Here is a 23,560-nt window from a genome sequence, read left to right on the forward strand (position 1 = left end):
TGAACATGCTTTTTATGTTTTTGAGTAACTCTGCAGAGGACAAGGGTGTCAGGCTTCTTAGCTTTGCACACAGTGTCCCTCCACTCAGGTAGGAAATTAATTATGCTGACTCCCATGTGGCCTTTCACAACGTGATACGTAGGTGTGCTTGTTCCTTTTCAAGTATGCCAATGCTGCAGCCGACTGGTTCAGGCTTTGGGGCTTTGCTGTGCATGCTGAAATTCCCAGGTTCATTCCTCAGCATTTCCAGGATAGACTGAAATCCTGGAAAGTCACTGCAGATTAAATCCAAGGCATGCAATGCAAATTCTGAGGGGTGGCTGTTAGTATTTTCCAACCTGTCAACTAGGCTGCTGGACCTTTGATTAGCAAGCATCGGTAGCGCCACTAGGTTTGTACATATGCCAATTCACAGAGAATTTCATGGGCCCAATTCAAGCTGCTGTTACTTTTAAAGCCCTGTATGGTTTGGGTCCAAGTACCTGAAGGAGAAAGTCTTCTGCTGAGGTTATTTTCCAGGTAGCTGGTATTGATGTATCATGCAACCAATATAGAGTTAAACCAGGCATCTCTCATGCTGTACAGTTGAATTCAAAGCTGACCTATAGTCTTGCTGCAGAATTTTTGGAAAGATATGCTTGGCAATGAGCTCATCTTCTTTTGTGCATGTTTTGGAGCAAGATATAGGGTATTGCTGTTGGAGCTGTTCCATCTGTTTTGCAGCCTTAAACTCATAGGTTTAATTATAAGCAGTCTATGTACCATCTGTGCACCTAAATGGAAATTTAGACCAAATTAGCATGCACGCACCAGTGGGGTATAAACACTCTGCGGCCTCCCCTTACATTTGGGTAATGTTGAAAGCTGTTTGTGGGTTCAGTTGGGGAAATCTGTTTGCAGAACAGCCACTGAATAGAGATGCATGTGGCCCTTGTCCTTTGATTGCAATTGGTGATAGTAATATTCTTTCCCAGTGATCTGAATAAGTTTGGCCATAGATGCTTGACTAGCCAGTGAGGCCAGAGAGAAGCATTATGGCACTTAAGCTACCAAGTAAAAACTGATATTGAACTAGTTCAACTGCTACTGTTTCCTTCAAAGGATTTTGGAAAATATAACTTTGGGAGACAAAGATATCTCCTAAGAATAGTAGCCTCCCCTTTCCAAAGGGGCTGCAGAATTGGTTGGAACTGAGCTAGCAGACATGCCCATTTTTCTCATTTGCTTGCATTTTTTAAATATTGGCAAGTTCTTGCATGTTCTATACAAGAAAACCAGCAAGCAATAATTTAAATTGTGTATTTTTTGCTGGCTCAGTTCTGTGCTGTTTTGTTGTGTTGCTGGACTTTGTTAAATGGATATGGTTAACTTACTGATTTGACTATATACCAAGTTCTTAAAGGGTTTCCCCCCTCCAAATCACTATGGAGAGATTGGTGGAATACACATTTTTTAAAAGTAAGCAAAATACATGAATAGTTTGGCTAGATTTTTTGATGTAAACAGTACAACTGGTTTTTAAACTCTGAATGGTGAGATGCAAACCTTAAAAATGAGGATACCGTATTTTTCGCTCTATAGGACACACCGGACAATAGGACGCACCTTGTTTTAGAGGGGGGAGAACAAGAAAAAAAAATTCTCTCCCTCTCTGCCCAGCGCCCCTTCAGCGAAGCGGCAGGAGGCGCTGCGCAGAGCGGGGGAGAATTTTCCCCCTCTTGTTTTCCCCCTCTAAAACAAGGTGCCGTTTAAGGTGCGTTCAGTTGCCTTCAGGCTACCTTGGAAGCCTGGAGAGCGAGAGGGATCGGTGCGCACCGACCCCTCTCGCTCTCCAGGCTTCAGGTTCCTTTCAACCTGCTCTTTGGGGCTGGCGGGGGGAAGCCCACCACCAGCCCCAAAGAGCAGGTCAGGGAGCAGCGGAAAGGCGCGCAGCGGAGAGGCTGCTGCCATAGTCGCACGTTACCTCTCCAGCTGGGAGAGGGTCGCGGGGGGTTTCTTTAGCCCCACGCGCGCTCTCCCGGCTGGAGAGGTGGCGCGCAGCTAAAGAGGCTGCTGCAGTAGCCGCGTGTCACCTCTCCAGCCGGGAGAGGGTTGCGCGGCTATGGCTTCTTCACTCCATAGCTTCTGCCCGCTTCATTTTTGAAGGGGGAAAAGTGCGTCCTTTAGAGTGAAAAATACAGTAAGTAATACCTGTGTAATCTGGGCTGTAAACCAAAACATCTTAAAGTGTGTTCCCAGCTTTCTGGGATGCTAAACAGTTGAATTAATGACAGTCAGGCTTGGGGCCAAATTTCAGTCATACAGAATGCAGGAATATTTTAGGAAGCCTGCTTATCTTGGGTCTGACCATAGTCGTCGTTTATTTATATAGCACCATCACAGGAATATCAGAAGCTGTGTTATATCAAGTCAGACCATTGGTCCATCTTGCTCCATATTGCCTGCACTGGCTGGCAGTGACTCTAGGGCTTCAGACAAGAAGGGAAGGATTGTTCAGTCAGCAAAGTATGGGACTCTTAATCTCAAGGTTGTGGGTTTGAGCCCCACATTGGGCAAAAAGATTCCTGCATGTTTTTAATGTACAGTCATACCTTGGATCCCGAACACCTTGCAAGTCGAAGGTTTTGGCTCCCAAATGCCGCAAACCCAGAAGTGAGTGTTTCAGTTTGCGAACGTTCTTTAGAACCCGAACGTCTGATGTGGCTTCCGATTGGCTGCAGGAGCTTCCTGCAACCAATCGTAAGCCACACCTTGGTTTCCAAACTTTTTGGAAGTTAAACGGACTTCCAGAACGGATTCCGTTCGACCTCCGAGGTACAACTGTATGTCCCTCCTTGGTTTTAATGTTTCTATAAGGGATTGTTCGTTTGTTTGTAAGTCACTTTGGGTTATCTTGGGGAAGATGAAGTGACCAGCAAATTTAGTAAATAAGAATAACAACCCCCCACAAGGATCTGGTTACCCACTGTGAGAACAGGATGCTGGACTAGCCCGATCCAGTACCTCCGCTCATGTTCTGACTCACTCCAGCTCTCCAGGGGTTCAGGCAGGGAACATTTCCATCCCTACCTGGGTATGGAACCATGCAAAGCAGATGTTCTGCCACTGAACCACAACCACCCCCCTAAAGAAGTCGACTGAGCAAACAGGAAGGGAAGGGGTTAAGCGGCTGCTCCACCGGCTTGTGCCACCTCCACTTGTTACTTCAGCACCCCCCCCCCCACAACTGTTGTTCATCCAAAAAACTGGGAGGAATGGTGGCAGACAAGTTCATGGCATGTAGCATGACCTTGCTTTTAGCTTGGGGTGAAATAAATTTTGTGTGTTTAAAATGCACATGTACAGTATAGCGTAACAATGTGCAACCTCAGCACACCTGTGTGAAAACAAGTGAAACGTACATTTGTTTACCTGCATTTTGTAAGGGGGTGGACCTCCCCCCCCAGCTCATATAATGAGAGTTTTCTAATGTGTGTAGGATCCTAGACGCCTTGACGAACGGCCACACTGTAATTCTTCGAGGCCTTCAGTTGTAATTAAAGAAAACAAGTGTGAAACGTCTTCCAGTACATCTGTTTCTTGGCTCATAATACCATGCGAGAAGATTCTGCCCATAAATTCCTTTCTGCTTCTCTCAGAAGCATGTGCAAAAAAATAAAAAATAAACATGGGTGTTTCCTTCTGCATCCTCAGATTGTTGAGAGTGCCCCACCTGGCTCAAAAATCCTTTTGTGCAATTTGGGAGAAGAAATAAAAATGTCCTCCTGAACTTCCAGTGCCCACTTACTAATTGGATATATAATTACCCACCTCCTGGTTTTCCGCCAAATGGAAGCATAATATTTTTCCATGCCGTGCAAAAGCCAGTTCTCAGAAGGCTTTTCGGGAAATTCCAATTAAGGGCTGTTGTACGCGAAAGAAAGTCGCAACATTTAATCTGTTATCAGAGATGACCTGGAGGTGAACTCTTGGAGGAGTGTAAGCTCACATCAACACAATATATTCAAAGCACTCGTAGATCACCTTAACAGTCATGGCTTCCTCCAAAGAATCCTGGGAACTAGTTCATTAAGGTTCTCCTAACTCTCCCCCTCCTCCTTTGCAAACTAGAGTTCTGAGGATTCTTTCGTGGGGGTGGGGAATCAATTACAGATAAAAGGAGCGCCTCTGCTTTAATGATGTGGATCATGTAGATATGACATGAGTCATAGAACCATAGAACTGTAACTTGAATCTATTGGTTTAGGTCCTACCCTCTGGATCAAGAGAAAACAAGCTTGCTCTTCCATGTGACAGCCCTTTAGATATTTGAAGATGGCTTTCATATCTCTTCTCAGTCTCCTCTTATCCAAGCCAAACATACCCAACTCCCTCATTCTTCATAAGGCTTAATTTCCAGACCCTTAATCACCCAACTTGTCTATATCCTTCTGAAATTGTGGCACCCAGAACCGGACACAGTACTCCAGAAGGATTCTCACCAAGGCAAGATAGAGTGATACTATTAGTTCACTTGATCTGGACACTGCTTCTGTTGATGCAGCCTAGAATGGCATTAGTTTTTTTTCTGCTTCTGCTTCTGCATCACACTGTAAACTCATGTTAAGTCTGACTCCACAGCTGAATAGCAATTGCTGGAAACCATAGTAGGGGAGAGTACTGTTGTACTTGAATCCTGTTCATCAGTTTCCCATTGGGGCATCTTTTTGGACGCTGCAAGAACATGATGTTGGGCTAGGACTTTGGCCTGACCCAGCAGGATCTTCATAGGATATTATGATATTATGTGTGGTTTGTGGGATGACAGCAACTTCATCTTTCCAGCAACTTTGAGCATTGCTGTGGCAGTGGGGGAATCACTGAGGAAGCCTCCCCGGTGGTCAGGCTCTATCTATCCAGGCCAGCAGTCTGCCACCAAGTCCAGATGAAAATGGTCTGCCCTGGAGGTAGAATGGCAGTGTACTTCTAGGAGATATGAAATGAGTGGTGTGTGGTTCAAAGCCATGAAGGAAGGCTTATGAGAGAGAAGAACCACACACACACACACACACACACACACACACACACACACAGTCACTCTAAGATTAGGGGAATTTTTAAAGCAGCTGTTTAGGTCCCCCCCCCCCCCCAGCAATACATAATAGCTTATGTTTGTTTTGGAACCCAGCCCAAGCACTGTAGGAATGATCTGTGTTGGTTGTGATGTCACCCTGATGCAAGCTCTTCTCGCTGGGTATTGCTAAAACTGCTTTGCATGCAGAAGATTCCAGGTTCAATCCCCGATTGCATCTCCCAGGTAGGGCTGGGAATGTCCCCTATCTGGAGTGTAGGCAGATGTGAGTTTGATGGATCAATAAAAACATAAGCAGGGTGTGTGGGAAACCCACAAGTAGGGTTCAGGTGCGAGAGCCCGCTCCACTTCCCTGTGATTTCCAGCAATTACGTGAATCAACAGAAGGCAGCTTTCTATGTACATGTGTGTTGTAAGGGGAGGCACCATGGCTCAGTGGTAGGACACCCTGCTTCACATGCAGAAGGTCCCGGGTTCAGTCCCCAGCAGCAGCATCTCCAGGTTGGGCTGGAAGTGTCCCCTGCCTGAAACCCTGAAGAGCCACTGCTGGCCAGTGCAGACAGTACTGAGCTAGATGGACCAATGGTCTCAGAGAACTTCCTATGGATAGCAGAAGGTATCAGTTAAAACAAAGGAACATTTGTCTAGAGAGCACTGTCCAGCTCCCCCCAAAAATAGTACAGGGGAGAAAAGGAAGAGCAAACATAGGAAGCTGTCTCCCACTGAGTAACACCATTAGTCCATCTAGCTTAGTATCGTCTGCACTGACTGCCAGCGTGTCAGAGGCGAGCCAGCAATAAATCATGCTGTGCAGGTTGGAGTTAACTCTTTACAGTGGTACCTCGGGTTACATACGCTTCAGGTTACAGACTCCGCTAACCCAGAAATAGTACGTCAGGTTAAGAACTTTGTTTCAGGATGAGAACAGAAATAACATGACGACGGCACGACGGCAGCGGGAGGCCCTATTAGCTAAAGTGGTACCTCAGGTTAATAACAGTTTCAGGTTAAGAACGGACCTCCAGAATGAATTAAGTTCTTAACCTGAGGTACCACTGTTTTAGCAAAAACATGATTGACACAGGAGTGTCAGGCCTAAGGAACACAGCATCACTTATTCGTATTTTAATAGGCTTGTTTTTTAAATAATGTTTTAACTTGATTAGGGCTTAATTATTTTTTATCTATGATATTTTATGAATGTTTTTAGCTTTTTGTATCTGATCTATGTTGCTTTAATTTGTGGAAGCCCCCTTGAAAAAAAATTCTGTGAAAAATAGGGAATGTGGATAAATAAATTAGGCCATGCATGAGGATTTACTCTCTTCTTGAACCTCACATTCCTGTGACTTTCCTGTTCTCTTCAGCCCCTCTCCCTGCTTCTCTGAGGCGGTTTCCACTTCCCTTCTTCCTCAGCGACTCTTCTCCTTCAGTGCCTTCTTCCTATTCAGCTTGCCAATTTGCTTCTCATTACTTCACCCCATTTGTTTTGTTGACAGCAGAGTGTGGCCCTTCCTGCCCTCTTGGACACGGGGTCGGAATTTGCTTCCAACCAAGCTGCCTTTCCATTTAGTTCCAGGACTCTCCCTTTCCTGCTATGCGATTAGGATACACCAGAATTGCATCTTACATGCAGTTGAGTTGCACGATTTCAACCATACGTGGTTGAAGGGTGAGCTGCTTGAAATTGTGCAGATCAAATCCCAAGCAAAAGAGGTTAAAAGCTCTTTTCTCACTGAGTCTGCTTGGCATGAAAAGAGCTTTTCAGCTCTTGTTTGAGGGGCAAGGCCGACTCAGTGCCGTAGCTCTGGGATGCTGTTGCAAGATCTCACCGGGTGCAAGATCTTGTTTGAACATCCTTGGCTTTTCAGAACTGGGACACCCAAGCAAGGCAGAGGGCTTAAAGCCTCTTTTAGTGCCAGGTCTGCTTGGGTTGCCCAGCATAAAAAGAACCTTTGAGCTCTTTGCCTTACTTGCTGGGCAAGGCCCCTTAGCTGTTTGGTTTCTGGAAGTACAGGGGATTCTCTCTCCCCTTCCCTGCTAGCTACAGGGGTGGCTCCAAGAGGCTGGGTATACGTGAAACTCTTGGAACTGAACCCCCTTGTAAGATGTGATCATAGTGTATAGTCCGTGCCTAGGTAGGGTTCCTCACACGACTGGTCATTAAAGTTTTTGGAACTTGAGTACAGAGGATATTGCAAATAAGATGGTCATCTTCTGTACTTCCACACATCCACTGTGTAAAGAGTACAGATCCCCCCAACCCCCCCCCCCCAGCAAATATTAGCCTAGGCTGCACCAGAGATCTCTCCTGGCTTCCTGCATGAAAAATGTCCTGTGCTACAAAAGCACCATTAGTTCAGAGCCAGCCTGTGGTGCATTGATGATGATGTTTGAGGGATCCTCCTGCTGGATGCTCAGAAGAAGCCTTCTGTCTTGTGGAAAGCTGCTAAAACAACTTCGCATTTTCCAAAACATTTGGGCTGGCAGTAGGAACAAATGTAAATGGGCAGCTCTGGTTTGGTCGAGCGGCGGGTGTGAAGAGAGCCATTCTTCCCTTTTGCTTCTACATCTTTTGACAGCAAAGCACTTCAAGGCAGGCTAACTTAGATGGTTGTTGGCCAAAGGGGAATGTAAACTTTCTTTATCCTTAACTGTTTTTAATAGGAAGATGCAATACAGAGAAAAGGAAGTACTTCATGCAGTGCATAGTAAAACTATGGAACTTGCTCCCAAAGGAGGCAGTGAAACCTGACTGGCTTTAACAGAGGATTCAACAAATTCATGGAGGGAGAGAGGGCTACTGATGGCTACAAACCATGGTCGCTGTGCTCTGCCCTCCACAGCTGGAGACAGTAATGCTTCTGAATACCAGTTGCTGGAAACCGCAGAGGGCAGAGAGGCCTTGTGTTCTGGTCCTGCTTGCAGGTTTTGCAGAAGTGGCATCTGTTCACGGGCTCCCTGTTGCTTGGCTGCAGTTTGCACAAATCTTCCAGGCTGTGTTCGTCTGCAGAGAACTGACTTTTGTGGCTTTGGAGAAACGTGACGATCGGTTGTGCTGACAAAAGGCCTTCCAGGCTGCATTTTTAAATAACAAGCTACACTTTCCAGTAAAAGGGTGCCTGGCTGCCTAGAGTAAATATCCCTACTTGCATGGCTAGCTTTAATGGCATAGCTGCTTATGTCCAAGCACAGTGTCTTCAGCTTTTAAGAACAAAATGCTAGAGTGTCAGTGCATTGATGTGAATTTGGAGTCATTCTGGATCTTGTAGCTGTCATGCAGAACCCAACCAAAATGGTGCCGTGGGCTTGGAGGAGGTTGGAATAGTTGATTCTGTGCTTCTGCATTGCGGGGGTTGGACTAGATTGCCCTTGGGGTTGCTTCCAACTCGACGATTGTTTGATACTGTGGTAAAGCAATGAGAGGTTTTGTGTGCAGCTGCAACTCTTCTTAATGCTGAATGTAAACATTTTTTAAAAATATTCCTGCTGACCAGGAGATGCTTCCTTGACAGCATTCGTCAGCTGTTGCATGCAATTGGCTTATCCCAGGAAGGACACCATTGAGGTGAGGGGGGCTGGTGTCTTTGTGACCTCTTTTCTCCCATATAAGAAGTGCCTGAGCAAAAATGTCAAAGTAAGATATAAGAGATCTCCATGCGCCAATTTCTTGTTTGGTTGTGTGGGTGCATATACACAAACATTCACAAAGTGCTTTCCCACTTTATAGTCATGTTTGTTGCCCTCACCAGGAGACCTGACCCCACCTCACCCATCAGAGACTTAACATCTCAAAGATCCGTCTGCATTTCAAATTCTAGACCAATTTCAAGCCTGATTTACCGCAGCAGCTGCCAACCAAGAAACCCTGGGAATCTCCAGCAAAAGAATTTCCAGCAATCTGGCAGAGCCATAATTCCTAGAGTTCTTTCAGGGAGGCAGTTTTGAAATGTTTAGTTGCAGCAGTCAAATGCACCCTTAATGTGCTAGCACAGGGGTAGCAAAAACATGGCGCCCTCCTGGTGTGTGTGGACTACACTTCCCACACCCCTGACCTATTGGCTTTGTTGGCTGGGGGCTGATGGGGCCGTAGTGCAACAACATTTGGAGGGCACCATTTTGGCTATCCGTCTGCTAGACTGAAGATCTTCTTCTGACTTGTGGAGCCGGTGTGGCATAGTGATCAGAGGGGCGCAGTAGGACCTGGGAGAGAACCAGAGTTCAAATCCTCACTCAGGTTAGTCACTGCCTCTTAGCCTAACCTACCTTACAGGGTTGTTGTGGGAATTTAATGAGGAGGAGGAGAACTTTTGTATGGTGGGATATAAAAGTAATAAACCCAAAAATGGACCATGAAGTTTGTGATGGGTACAGTAGATGCTAGTGACAGAAAAGGGTCTGTGTTGTCTTTTAGGTCTAAATCTGCTCTTATCACAAAGCCCCATAAACCACTCTACTGAAAGAACAAGTCAAAGAAAGGGTTTATTGGGTGTTTGTGTGTAGGGGATAAAGCTTGCAGAACAGGCATTGCAGTGCTCACCTCTGAAAGCAGCCACATGTGGTGGGTGGGCTGTCTTTAGCAACGCCCCTCTCATTTGCTTGAGCTGTCGCTGCGGTTTCCTTTCAGCTTATCCATGAGGCTGTTGAGCTAACCTGTTGAGGTGTGTGTCTTCCAGAACAAAGTGTTTTTCAAAAGGAACAAGGGTTTATTCTCTTCGAGAAGGGGATTCAGCTGCCAAAAGCTTACTCCTTTCATCTGAGGATTTGGGGCTGAACTAGATGTAAACAAGACAGTATTATAATATTTACTATGTATATCCTGCCTTTTCCCCAGTCAGGGACTCAAAGTGGCTTACAGATCAAATAGAAACATCCAAAAGCATAGAAAAAAACCCAAAAATAGTAATCAAAAGGCAATTAAACACTAATTAGAATTCAAACACCACCTTTTGGATAGTGGCTCCATGTCTGTGGAATTACGTACTTCTCCACTGAGGTGTATTTTACCCCCACACTATATTTGCTTAGAAACTAAACCAAAACTCACATTTTTTTTATCAGCTTTTTAGAGGCTGATGGGTGAAGTAATTGCTGAGTTGTGATGTTGCTAATTATGTCCTTTATATATTTTAAGATAACTTTTCATTTTTGTTTATTATGTACTATACTTTTTATGTTGCCTTTAATCAGATGTGAACTGTCGCATGGCCCATTTTTGGTGAAGGGCAGTATGGAAACACCTTAAATACCTGACAGAAACATATGCTTGGAACCTTGTTGTGGTGAGGGGAAGGTGTCTGGGACTGGGGTCTGCATTGTGTGGGGTTAAATCCCCCTTTGCTGAAGCATCTCCAATTCCCAGCTGCTAGTCTGGAAGTGGCCCATCCTGTTTGAAAAGGGTTGCTGGGGTGATGCCTGGATCACCAGATGATCACCAACAGGGGGTTGGCAGGGGGTTGGACTCGATGGCCCTTGTGGTCTCTTCCAACTCTATGATTCTATGATTCTAACACCAGTGCACACAAGTCCTGGTGAATGCACAAACATCCATTGGATTCCAGTTAAGGTTCAGTTATGCTCAGTAGCAACCCATTAGAGCAGGGAATAAACCCTACACAGTGAAAACCACAGTGGTACCCACTGCATAAATCTGAACTGTGATTCCATTCTAATGAACATTGGTGCATTAACTGGTTTTTAGTAATGGTTATGCATGAATATATTGGATCACCAGATTAACAAATGGTTATATGCAACATCCAGTATCATCCTTAAGTGAAGGCGGCTTCCAAGGCAAGTCTTGGAGTTTGTGGATTGCTGCAATAATTGCATCCTGCAGAAAGAGTGCTGACTTTGAAGAAGCTGAATCTTAGCTTCTCTGTTGTGTGCAAAAACATTGAGAACTTTTTTTTTTACAGCTCTCCATTGTCATTAATGGAAAAAGAAATAGCACCTAAAAGTTTCTGGAGGGCATGCGGGGATATAACGTTCAATGAAATTGTCAAGGGTGGGATGTGGGGTTTTGTTATTCTTTATTTGCTTTCACAGTGGCCAAGAGATCCTTTCCTTATATTTTGCAAATCCTCCCTTTGGTGGTCTTGCCTCTGCAGACTTACCACTACCTGTTTTTCCTGAAAATCCCAGTGATACCCTCAGCTGTCATTTCCTGTAAGCATGGGGAAGGTGTTGCTACCCCTTATGTAAAGCTTTTTTCTACTTTTTTTTTTAAAAAAAGCGTCCTTGTTTGCTTTGCAGAACACAATGAAGACAATAAAAATAGCTGTTACAAGCTCATAAGAACACCCTCTGAGTTAATGATAGCACAAAAGGAGAGGAAATGCGATGTCACATCATGTAATCGATGCCGTAAACCAGAGGTGAAATTAGTTTGCTGCCACTGGGTGCAGAGCCGAGGGGGTGCTTCAGGGGCATCACAACAAAGATGTAGAAAAGAAGGCGAGAGGGCACCAAATTTTGGAGTTGCATAGGCACCGCTGAAATTTGAGACCCCAAAGTCAGACCTCAAAGTCTGCCACTGTGTGAACAGTATTTTAGTATAATAAGAACCTCCAGATTCTTCTGTGAATCTCTGGAAGAGTCATTTTCTGATCGTCTTGTCTCACATACAAAATAATTGGTTGCTAAACTGTGTGGCGCTGTGGTGTAAACCACTGAGCCTTGGGGTTGCCAATCAGAAGGTTGGTGGTTTGAATCCCCGTGATGGGGTGAACTCCCGTTGTTCAGTCCCAGTTCCTGCCCACCTAGCAGTTCGAAAGCACATCAAAGTGCAAGTAGATAAATAGGTATCACTCCGGTGGGAAGGTAAATGGCGCTTCCGTGCGCTGCCCTGATTTGCCAGAAGCAGCTTAGTCATGCTGGCCACATGACCTGGAAGCTGTCTGCGGACAAACGCCAGCTCCCTTGGCCTATAGAGCGAGATGGGCATGCAACCCCAGAGGCGTCCGCTACTGGACCTAGCGGTCAGGGGTACCTTTACCTTTTTAAGCTGTGTAAGAAGAAAGTGGACCTGTCTTTTCTCCAGCAGCAGAGTCTTTTAGCTCCTGTTTGTTTGTGGCGTGATGAGAGGGCTGTGATACCTTGTTCTATTTTTGCTAATTTTTGAGGTTTGTTTTTTAAGGGATGCTTTCTCTTTTATGCAGGCTCCTCTGGTGACTGCTTTCATTGTGTCCCAAAGGAGCAATTATAATATTGTCTATGTCCTTTTATTTGAAGTAGTTTTGGAGAGTTCTTGTGAGACTCTCTCTGATTGATTGATTGATTGATTGTTTGATTGATTGATTGATTGATTGAGTTAGGGTGGGACTGAAGGACTGTGTTGGGTTGGTTCATGTTTCCTCTCCTATTTTAAGGGTAGCATCTACTGGGGCGTGGTCTGTGATTTTGATGTTACCTATGTTCATTGACTCAACCGAGGGGGTCAGGCCTTGTCTGAGCAGAATGCTATCCAGTCTGGACATTGGTCAGATTTTATTTTAATGTAAAAGGATGGACTTTGTGTAAACAAAACCAGTCTCCGCCCTGCTGTAGCCAACCTCTACAGCTTGCTGGAGTTCAATTAAAGCTCAGGGGAAGATGTCACAAGGAAGCTGATCTCTTGGAGCTTTTATTTTCTTTTACAGCTGAGACATCTAGGGAGGCTGGAAAAAATGCTACTGGAAAGAAATCAATCCCCCCCCCTCTAATGGTCTCTTTGAAATGATGAAGTAAAGTCGCCCTTCTCCCCACAAAGCACCAAAATTCAGAAGAAGTTTAAAAATGGTTCAGAAACGCCACAGGAAGCCACTTTTGCACGGGAAGAAATCTTTATGAGAAAGGGAAGGACTGGGTTAGGCACAGCCCCAGTTGGGAGCAGTTCATCTTTTTTTAAAACTGGGGATCCTCAGAGCCGGTGGCTGTTGGTGCAGAACTTTAGGAAATGAGTCTTAAGTCCAGGAAATCTCCTGTGTTGAAGCCTGATCCCTTTGCTGCATTGCTTCTGGCTCAAAACAGCCTAGGTCCTCCCAAGACAATTTTGTTTTCTTTTCTCGCTGGAAAGGCCTTTTAACTCATTCTATAGAGTGGGAAGCTTGTGGCCCCCCAGGTGTTGCTGGACTCCATCTCCCCTTATCCCTGACCATCTTGGCTCCTGGGAGCTGAAGTCTAGAGGCTCTAGGGGTGAAAAGAGTTAGGTGCTTGAACTTCTTTTTTTGCATTGTGAATATATTGGGAGTTTTAAAATTATCCTTTTTTTGTTTTGCTTCTTTCACATGCAGATATAGATGTGGGAAAACTGGTTGCATCATGCCACAATTACAAAAAGGGGAGACTTACGTGCCACATATACTACCTAGTCACATTTATAGGAGCTTGATCTTTCAGTGTGGCAGAACCCTGCACTCTGGAACTCCCTGCCTATTGACATCAGGCAGGCAGCTTCACTGTACCCTTTTCGGTGCAAAATGCACCTGGTGCCTGACTACCAAGAAAAAAAATATTCTGAATCCCAGAAGCCAGGACAGCAAGCGGGATCGCTGCACAGCGATCCGCTTGCTGTCCTGGCTTGTGGGATAGCCGCATGCATCCTCTCCTGGGCAGTGCGATGAAGGCTCCCACTGCCCAGGAGAGGCTGCGCACGGCTAAGGCTCCCCCAAGAGCCGTGCTCCCTTTAAAGAGCACGCAGAGGATGTGTGTGGCTCTTGGGGGCTTTTTCCCGAGGAGGGAGAAGGGCAGCTCTTGAAAGGGAGCGCTGAGCAGAGCCTCCCGTCTGCATTTGCTCCATAAGACACACACACACATTTCCCCTTACTTTTTAGGAGGGGGAAAGTGTGTCTTATAGAGTGAAAAATACGGTAGTTCTGAACACTGCATGGAGGAGAGCTCCGTTGATGGCTACTGGTCAGGATGACTGTGCTCTGCTTCCGTGGTCAGAGGCAGCAATGCTTCTGAATACCAGTTGCTGGAAGATAGGAAAAGTGTTGCCCTAGTGCGCGTATTCTACTTCCTGGTTTCCTAAAAAGGTCTCTGGGTGGCCACTGTTAGAAGAGGATGCTGGACTAGATGGGCCATTGGCCTGATCCAGCAGCGCTCTTCTGAAGCTCTTATCCACATGGTGTTCCCAAGGCCCCTCCCTGGGGTAATGATCCATGTGGCAGGCATTGTTTTGAGAAGCTACTTGTGGCCTTTTGCCACGCTAAAGGTCTCTACCCCATAGGCCATGGCACTGCCTGCTGTGAGTCAAAATGAGTCACTGTTAGCTCTTCCAAGTGGATCAGCCTGCCATAGGGAGGACATAATGTTTATACTGGCTTCCCGGAAGAGGAGAGATTGCTAGTCTCCGTTTCAAAACATCCCTTCTGACTTAAGTGTTGTCTTTTGGGTTGAAGGTGATCATTACTGGAGCTGGTGGGCTGCTTCCAAAATTAGCATCCTCCCTCTCCTCCTTCTGCCTGTCTCCTGTCTTCCTTGGTCATATCTAGTAGAACAAAAAAAGTGTGCTTTGAGGCTTGACACTCCCCCCTCCCCCACTCTCCAGAATTGGCAGATGATGAAGTGTGGTGGCCTGGAAGTTACATCATGACCAGAGTCTCGTCCATCCCCCCCCCCCCAAGACATGTAGGGAGAAAGGAGGAGGAGGAAGAGGCTAGGGGCTGCCATGGTCTGTTACATCCACTGTTTTGGTAAAAGCCATAGATGTGTCTCTATTTCTGCAGAATTTCCTGCAAGAATTTCCTTTCTGCATCTACCAGGAGCCAGCTTTTACCAGCACGGTATGATCACGTCTTGCGTGGGGGTTATGATCCGGGAATGGCATATATACACAAAAAGAGTGTATTATCAAACTGCCTGCTTGGAATCGCCCCCACGCGAACATTCTTACATTTCCAGAGCTGTGTGCTGAGAGGACTCTGAGAGCATCTCAGAACCCAGTAAGCAAGCCTGAGAGGTTAAAAGCTCTTTCTCTGCTGGGAAAACCCTGTGCAGAAAGAGCTTTCAAGCTCTTCACCCTCTGTGTGTTTAACTTGTGTGATTTCAACTGGGGAGCCGTCAACCATGTAAGGCTGAAATCACACAAGTTAAACGTGCGTAAGGAGTGATCGAACTGTATTGCTGGACAGACACATGTTATTGTTCTTTATTTGAAAGTAAAGTCCCCAGCTCTTTTGATGAACAACACATGTGAGCTATTCCAAGGATAGAAATAGTGGCCTAGGTATAATGATTCTTGAGAATCTGGCCTGATATCCTGTAGAGCTGCTGCCAGTCAGTGTTGACAGTACTGAGCTTGATGGACCAAAAGCCTGCGTCAGTATAAGGCAGCTCCCAATATTCCAACTTTTCTGCTTATAAACGCATAAACAGACTAGGAGCAGGTCACAGTGTTCTGTCTCTTTGCTATTATTTGAAGACCTTCCATGGGCTAATGCATGGTGGAGTTCTCTGAAGATGTTGCTAAGCCCTGTATCTTACTTTTAATGTGGGATGTACTGGACAACGTGTTCTCTGGTGCTTGTGAGCAGTTTGGTGACCTCATGTCCTTCGTGAGCTGCATCTTGGCATTCCAGAACCAAGATTTCTGCCAGCAGATTTTCAGCCCAGCCTGATGAGTTCCAGCTGTTTGTGGCTTTGGAGCAGAGCAGTCACTTTTGTCATGTGTGAACTGTTGATAAGACAGAGCCATAATACCATTATACAAATCTACAGTGCAACCACATTTGAAGCACTGTGCACAGTCCTGGTCGCCTCACGTTAAAAAAGGATATTGCAGATTTTGGAAAAGGTTCAGAAAAGGGCAATCAGATCAATCAAGGTGGTGGAGTGACCCCCCCCCCCCGAAGGAAGGGTTGCAGAGTTTGGGACTTCTCATTCTAGAGAAAACGCAACCAAGAGACAACACAATAGAAGTTTATAAAAGTATGCGTGCCATGGAGAATGTGGATGGGGGGGGGGAATTCTCTCTCATAATTCTAGAACATCTGATGAAATTGAATGTTAGAAGATTCAGGACACATGAAAGGAAGTACCGTATTTTTCGCTCTATAAGACACACTTTTTCCCTCCTAAAAAGTAAGGGGAAATGTGTGTGCGTCTTATGGAGCGAATGCAGGCTGCGCAGCTATCCCAGAAGCCAGAACAGCAAGAGGGATTGCTGCTTTCACTGCGCAGCGATCCATCTTGCTGTTCTGGCTTCTGAGATTCAGAATATTTTTTTCCTTGTTTTCCTCCTCCCAAAACTAGGTGCGTCTTGTGGTCTGGTGCGTATTACAGAGCGAAAAATATGGTACTTTTTCATGCAGCACATAGTTAAACTGTGGAACTCCCTCCCTCAGGAGGCAGTAATGGCCACCGGCTTGGATGCTTTTAAAAGAGAATGAGACAAATTCATGGAGGAGAGCGCTGTTGATGGTTACTAGCCACAGCTGGAGGCAGCAATGATTCCGAATACCAGTTGCTGGAAACCACAGGAGTAGAGATTTGCTTTTGTGCCCATGTTCTTCTCCTTGGTTTCCCAATGGGGCATCTTGTTGCCTAATTGTAAGAGCAGGTGCTGGAACAGGGAGATGGACCACTGGCCTGTTTCAGCAGGCTCTTCTTAGGTTCTAAGAGTTAACAGTGGAACTTTTGGATATGCTCGCTGACTTGCTCCTTCTCTGTATGTTTTGCTTTCCACTCCAACAGCGATGCGTTGGGCATGGGAAGGAGAGAGCTGAAGTTTTAGTGGGCCCCCCCCCACCTCAAAGACACAGCTTGGGGTGTGCCTTCTAACACTTTCTCAAGGCAGCTTTGCAAAGAGGCTGGTGGGGCTTTGCATTGCGCAAACAATGAAAACACAAGCTTCTGTCCAGGGTGCATGTGTTTTCCTTCCTTGCCATAAAATAATGAGAATATATAATAATAATAAAATATAATATAAGAATAATAATGCTCTGGGAAGAACATAGCTGAGTTTACTTGGATAGCTCACTGAACTGCTTGTGAGATTTCCCACTTGGCCAGGGTGACTCATTTGGCTTCCTGCCTTGGTTTGTCCTGCGGAGAACTCTCAAGAAGGAAATTCTGAAATCGTCCGCCTTCTGCAGTCTTGAGGAGAAGTGGTTGCTTGCTATTAATAAGCAGGAGTCTTGTAGGACCCCTCTTCAGTTTTGCATGTTGCTCTAGGCATTCATTGGAAGATTATTATTATTTATTTTATTGGTCACCTTTTTGCCATGGTAACTCAAAGCAACTTACCTACCTACATTAAAACTAGGGGTGTGGTGGGGAATACATTAAAACGTCCCTCCCACACTAAAAGGCCATATATAAAGCCAAAGACCTGGTTGAAAGGGAATGTTTTTGCCTTTCTCCTGAAGATATTAATATCACTATTAAATTTATTAATTTTGTATACTTCCCTTCATCCATACGTATCAGGGAATTCACAACAAATACAATATAAAAACCCCTCTCGCTCTCCAGACTTCGCTCAGATCTCCGCAAGCCGTGGGAGCCCGTGCCGGGAGACCAGCGCCGGGCTCCCACGGCTTGTGGAGAGTTGCCTGTTCTGGGGGCTGGGGTCGGGGGAAGCTCGGGCTTCCCTCGTCCCAGCCCCGCACCTGGGGGGAAAATAATTCCCCCCCTTTATTCCCCCCCCAAAAAAAAACTAGGTGCGCCTTATGGGACGGTGCATCCTATAGGGCGAAAAATACGGTACATAATAAAAACAAGAACAAAAGAAAAACACAAAGCGATAACTCCGCCCCCCCATATGTAAAGGTGATGCTTAGCAAACCTCACTGGAGAGACAGCATTCTGTAAGTGGGGAGCCACCACGGAAAAGGCCCCGTTCTTGTGCTGCCGCCTTCCAAACTTCTGAGGAGGGGGCATACAGAGAAGGGCCTCAGATGATGATCACAGGGTTATTGTAGTTTCATGTGAGGAAATGCAATGCTTTTGAGGTATTGGGGTTCCAAGCCACATAAGACTTTATAGGTCAAAGCAATATCCACTTTGCTGGCTAAGCAAGGTGAAACTTTTTTGGTTCAGCTCACCTGTTTTGACATTCTGTTTGTTTGTAATGTTTATCATGTTTTTAAAGACATGAGACATAGCAATAGAATGTTGCAGCCCTGGACCCCTTTGGGGGGGAAGGGCAGGATAGACTGGGTATATGCAATTTTTGTGTAGATGCAGAAGCCTTGGAACCAAATTCCCACATAAGTTGTGATCCTGTGGTATTTAGTTCTAACCAACTCTCCAGGGTTTCAGGAAGGAGTCTTTCCTAGTTCTACGTGGAAAAGTCATTAGGGGTGCTTCTGCGTGCTAAGCAGATGTTCTGTCACTCAGCTGCAGCCCTTCCACCTGTGCTCCTTTGAAGAAAGATGCCAACAATGCAGAGGCCCCTAGCAGACACCCTTTGCTTTTGGGCAGTCTGAAGGGCAGCCTGCTGGTGATTGATTTTCTTTTGTTTGCCTGTTCCAGCTTCTAGAAGATCTTTGGGTTGGACTGTAACAACATAAGGTACTTTTGCATCATGTAATTGTGTTACTAAAGATTGCTGTGGCTGAAAACAGCGTCCAGGCCAACGTTTGCATCCTCTCTCTCTCTCTCCCCACTCCCCTCCCCTCCCCTCCCCTCCCTCTCTCTCTCTCTCTCTCTCTCTCTCTCTCTCTCTCTCTCTCTGTGTGTGTGTTTAATTTTGGCTATAATTAAGCCCAGCATATTTCTTTACACAAGAATGTTGCACCTGTGGTCCGCATATGCTTCTTAGCAAAGAAGAGGAATCTGGAATGTTCCTAAAATAATCTGGCCTGGTAGGTCAGGAAACCCTTGCCTTCTAGGAGCAGGCATGGCCTTAACCAGGGGTAGGCAACCTAAGGCCCGGGGGCTGGATCCGGCCCAGTCGCCTTCTAAATCTGGCCTGTGGACGGTCCAGGAATCAGCGTGTTTTTACATAAGTAGAATGTGTCATTTTATTTTAAATGCATCTCTGGGTTATTTGTGGGACCTCCCTGGTGTTTTTACATGAGTAGAATTTGTGCTTTTATTTAAAATGCATCTCTGGGTTATTTGTGGGGCATAGGAATTTGTTCATTTCCCCCCTCAAAATGCAGTATTTTTCGCTCCATAAGATGCACTTGTTCCCTCCTAAAAAGTAAGGGGAAATGTGTGTGCATCTTATGGAGCGAATGTAGGGGGGACGCAGGCAGGAAAAGCTCCCCAGAGTTGCACACAAGCTCCGTGCGGCTCTTGCGGGCTTTTCCCCAGGAGGGAGAAGGGACTGACGCGGCCAGTCCGTTCTCCCTCCTCGTAGAAAAGCCCGCAGGAGCCGCACGCTCCTTAAAGGGTGTGCGGCTCCTGTGGGCTTTTGCGGGAGGTGGGGGAATTGCCATAGCTGCTTGATTTCCCCCTCTAAAAACTAGGTGCACCTTATGGTCTGGTGTGCCTTATGGAGCAAAACATACGGTATAGTCAGGCCCACCACATGGTCTGAGGGACGGTGGACTGGCCCATAGCTAAAAGGTTGCTAACCCCTGGCCTTTATTGTGTGGCTGATCCCCCCTCCCCCCCGCCTCATGGGAGCCTGCCAAGTCAAGGCTGTTCATCTTAACCAAAGGGTTAACTAACAACAACAGCAGCAGCAAAAAGAAAGAAAGAAAGAAAGAAAGAAAGAAAGACGCCTATTGTGTTAATAGGCACAGGGCCATCCTAGGAAGTCCCCAGGAAATATGTCTGGAATTTACAATCCATTGCTTTGGTACGGTTGCTGTTCTTCCTTGGCATGAAAAGTTGTGTGTGTGTGCAGTGCCCTTTCTCAGGTTCTGTAACTTGTATTTTGTTTAGCATTAACATTTCAATCTGCATGTCAAATGTAGTGTGCATTACAAATCTCCATCCCCCCTCTCTTGTATGTGTGTTTATATATATATAAATCTACGAAAGCATATATATATATATATATGCAGGTTTTGGTGTCTTCGGGTGTCTTCCCGTGTAAGACACCCGAAGACACCAAAACCTGCATTCCTGTACCCGTGAAAATCTACGAAAGCATGCATATATATATATATATACACGATTGATTCATGAGTACAGATAATTTGTGTGACAGCTCATCAGTCTTCCGACAGTGCAAAGCCCTTTCTTTGCTGCTAGAGCCTTTCTAAATCGTTGAGGGTTGCTGTTTCCCCCCCATGCATACTTTACTCTCTTTTTTTTTTTTTAAAAAGGATTTTTGTACAAGTAATATTGTTGGCATCCGTCTGTCTTGGGAGGCAATGGAAGAGTGTTCCTTTGGGGGTGAAGTCAAACCGTTGGAGTTACAATTCTTGCTGTGGCTGAAGAGACCAATATGGGAGAGACATGTTTTATTGCAAGTAGGGTAGATGAAGGTGTCCAGTTTTGCCCCTGGGGTTCAAGTTTGTTTCTTTGGCCCATGTTAGAAGAGCCCTCCTTTATCAAGTCAGTAGCCCATCCAAGGGCAGCATCTTGTCCTCACAGTGGCCAACCTGATGCCTCAATGGGACATCTGCAAGCAGGACCCGGTCACCAGAGCAACTCTCACCTTCTGTGGTTCCCAACAACTGGCATTCAGAAGCACTGCTCCCCACAACTGTGGCAACAGAGCATAGCAAGCATGGCTGATCGTTATCGATAGCCGTCTCCACGAATTTGTCCAATCCTCTTTTAAAGCTATCCAAGTTAGTGGTCATTTCTGCCTCCTGTGGGAGGTAAATTTCATTTAGTCAAGTCCTAAGCAAGGTGGAAAGCATCAAAGCTCTTTTCACTCTGGGTCTGACCAGGGTTACCTGGTGCAAAAAAGAGTTTTCAAGCTTTCCACCTTGCTTGCTGGGCCGGTTCTGGAATTCCTGGGGGTGCTCTCTCCCCCTTCATACCTAGCTGTGGGGCGGTTCCAATGGTTTGATTATAGCAATTTTCTTGCATATGTGGAGCCCTTGGAACCAATGTCCCCGATTAAGAAGAGATCGTGCTGTATTTGAACGTTGGGGATTTTTTTTCTTCAGATCAGTGGCTTACATATCCTTCTAAGGATGAGACAGCTAAAGCTGTATTTTGGTCAATATCATTTTATTTATTTTTTAGGGGAAAGGGCTAAACATGCCGGTGTGATGTTACTTTCTTGCCTCAAATCTTCTCAGAAACTCTTGGTGGTTTGGTGGCCAGAATACTAAGGCTAAATATACCTGAGGCCAAAACTCTTTCCAAAAATAACCTTGTCTGTACAGTTCTTTGATGCAATTATGATTTTAAAAGTAAACCCTGTGGCACTTTTTAGCATGTTGGAATAGGGATCTGACAGACCAGGGTTCAAATCCCCACTTAGCCATAAGGGTGTGACCTTTGTGCTTGTCACTGCCGCTCAGCCTAACATACTTCACAGGGTTGCTGTGTGGATAAAATGATGAGAACTATGAAATGCCACCTTGAGCTTCATGGAGCAAAAGTGGGATATAAATGCAATAAAAAGTAGAAATAACAAATGAAATTGGGACATAAGCATTGTCAGGCAATTTGTTGGATTTGGCCAGGGATAGGCCATCTCATATTTTTGAAACTTGCAGCAGAGTGAGAGAGTTGGTGCTGAATGTGGCTTGACTTCCTTATTCTGCTTCTGTAGCACCTTGCATCCATGTTTGGATAAAGGTCTCTTCAATTTCTCTCCATTGCTTCCTGTTGCTTCTTGAATCTGCACAAGCCCCTCTGCTAACTTTAGATCAGGAGTCAGCAAACTTTTTCAGCAGGGGGCCAGTCCACTGTCCCTCAGACCTTGTGGGGGTCGGATTATATTTTGAAAAATAATAATAATGAATGAATTCTTATGCCCCACAAATAACCCAGAGATCCATTTTAAATAAAAGCATACATTTTACTCATGTAAAAACACCAGGCAGGCCCCACAAATAACCCAGAGATGCATTTTAATTAAAAGGACACATTCTACTCTTGTAAAAACACGCTGATTCTAAATCCGTGGGCTGGATTTAGAAGGTGATAGGGCCTTAGTTTGCCTACCCATGCTTTAGAATCTATAGTTTATATGGACCACCCATCACATAGATGGTCATCCCCTTGTCCTTTTGAAATTGTAGGGTCTCCACACTAGCACTGCTTTACTCCATCGGCCTGCGTCGTCTCAGGCCACATGCCCACTTTAACTTCGCATCCTTTCCCACTGCATCCGTAACTTTCGATCTTTGTCATATCCAGTTATTATCTTTTAATGATATTCATTAACATTGTACTTTCCATGGTATGTCCTGTTCCTGTTGCTCTGTCGTGGTCCAGTTCTCCGCTCCATAATGCCATCACAGGTAACAGGCACATACTAAATACTTCGGCTTTCAAATCACTGTGCTATAATCTCTTCTGGAGGGAAAAATATCATATGACAGAGCATGGGAAGTACAGATTCTATCCCATATGAGCATTGAAGGAAAGGACAATGGGCCTTTTATTGGTGGGCTGCACTCTGGAAGTGTCACAAGGAGCTTCATTGTGAGTAGGATTGAGTCACAGATGGTGCTGAGGATGGGAGACTGCCCTACTTTTCGCCCAGCGCTCTGAGGAAGGAGATGGGCCACATGGGCTGCAGAAGGGGCAGCAGCTGTTCCCTTCTAGGAGGACTTTGACCTTGCCTGGTGGAGGCACCGTTGACCGGCTTCCATGCCTGCCTCTCACACATCATTTTCAGAATGAGAAGAACAGGGAGAAGAATATGCGAAAGAGGGTTGGGGCGAGAACACAGCCCTGTTTCACACTGCTCTTTATAGGGAAGGTGTCTGAGGATGGGCGTCATATCAAGGGTTTCCCATTGTAAACACAAGATGTTAGACTAGATGGGCCATTTGCCTGATCATCTTAGGTCTTATTTTTCTTACAATTGACAGATACTGAGTCTTGTGAAATCTAAAGCATAGGAGAGTACCCTCTTGCTGAGAGCTAAGAAGTTCTGGTGTGCACACCTTGGGTTCAGTGATTGGAAAAAAGGCAGAGTATAGATTCAAGAAAATAAATATATAAAACTAAGCACCCTGCACCTGTCTGCTGTGTATGTTGAACACAAATAGTGCATTTGCTCTCTGGAATGCAGATATAATCAGTTTTGTTTCTTTCATCAAGGAAGCAATCTAATCCTGCAGGGCCATTTCCTCGTTCCTTTGCTTGATTAATCTGTAATTGTCTGTCCTGCAGTGGCTTCTGGCCATGACGGGCTTTTCAGAAGGCTTAATAGGCTGTTTAATCTCACAAAATATCTTACTGTATTTGTTACAGAGGAGTTCTACCCCAAACACAGTCTGTTACATGTGCTGTCTGAGTTAGGATATGTTTTGGTGGTGGCAGTGGACTGACTGCTAAAAAAAATAATCCACAGGCTGTTTACATGCTTTAAAAGCAAATTGTCTGCTTCACCAAGCAGAAAAGAGATATTGCAGAGAAAATGTGGGTGTTGGGCTTTGCAACTGGCATTAAACTATGGAACTCCCTCCCACA

General features: G+C 45.5%; 1 protein-coding gene across 2 annotated transcripts in view; it reads left to right on the forward strand.

The window, feature by feature from the left end:
- Positions 1-23,560, forward strand: part of OPHN1 (oligophrenin 1) — a 126,713-nt gene that overhangs the window by 5,648 nt on the left and 97,505 nt on the right. The window contains exon 1 of one of the 2 annotated variants that reach the window (XM_083485087.1): positions 18,755-18,861. The exons of the other annotated variant lie outside the window; for it this stretch is intronic. The gene's annotated coding sequence lies outside the window, so the exon portion shown is untranslated. Of the gene's footprint in view, positions 1-18,754; positions 18,862-23,560 lie in introns of those variants that run through there. 2 annotated transcript variants of the gene reach the window in all.

Source organism: Podarcis liolepis (genome assembly GCF_965112155.1).
Source record: "Podarcis liolepis genome assembly, chromosome: Z".
Taxonomy (NCBI): domain Eukaryota; kingdom Metazoa; phylum Chordata; class Lepidosauria; order Squamata; family Lacertidae; genus Podarcis; species Podarcis liolepis.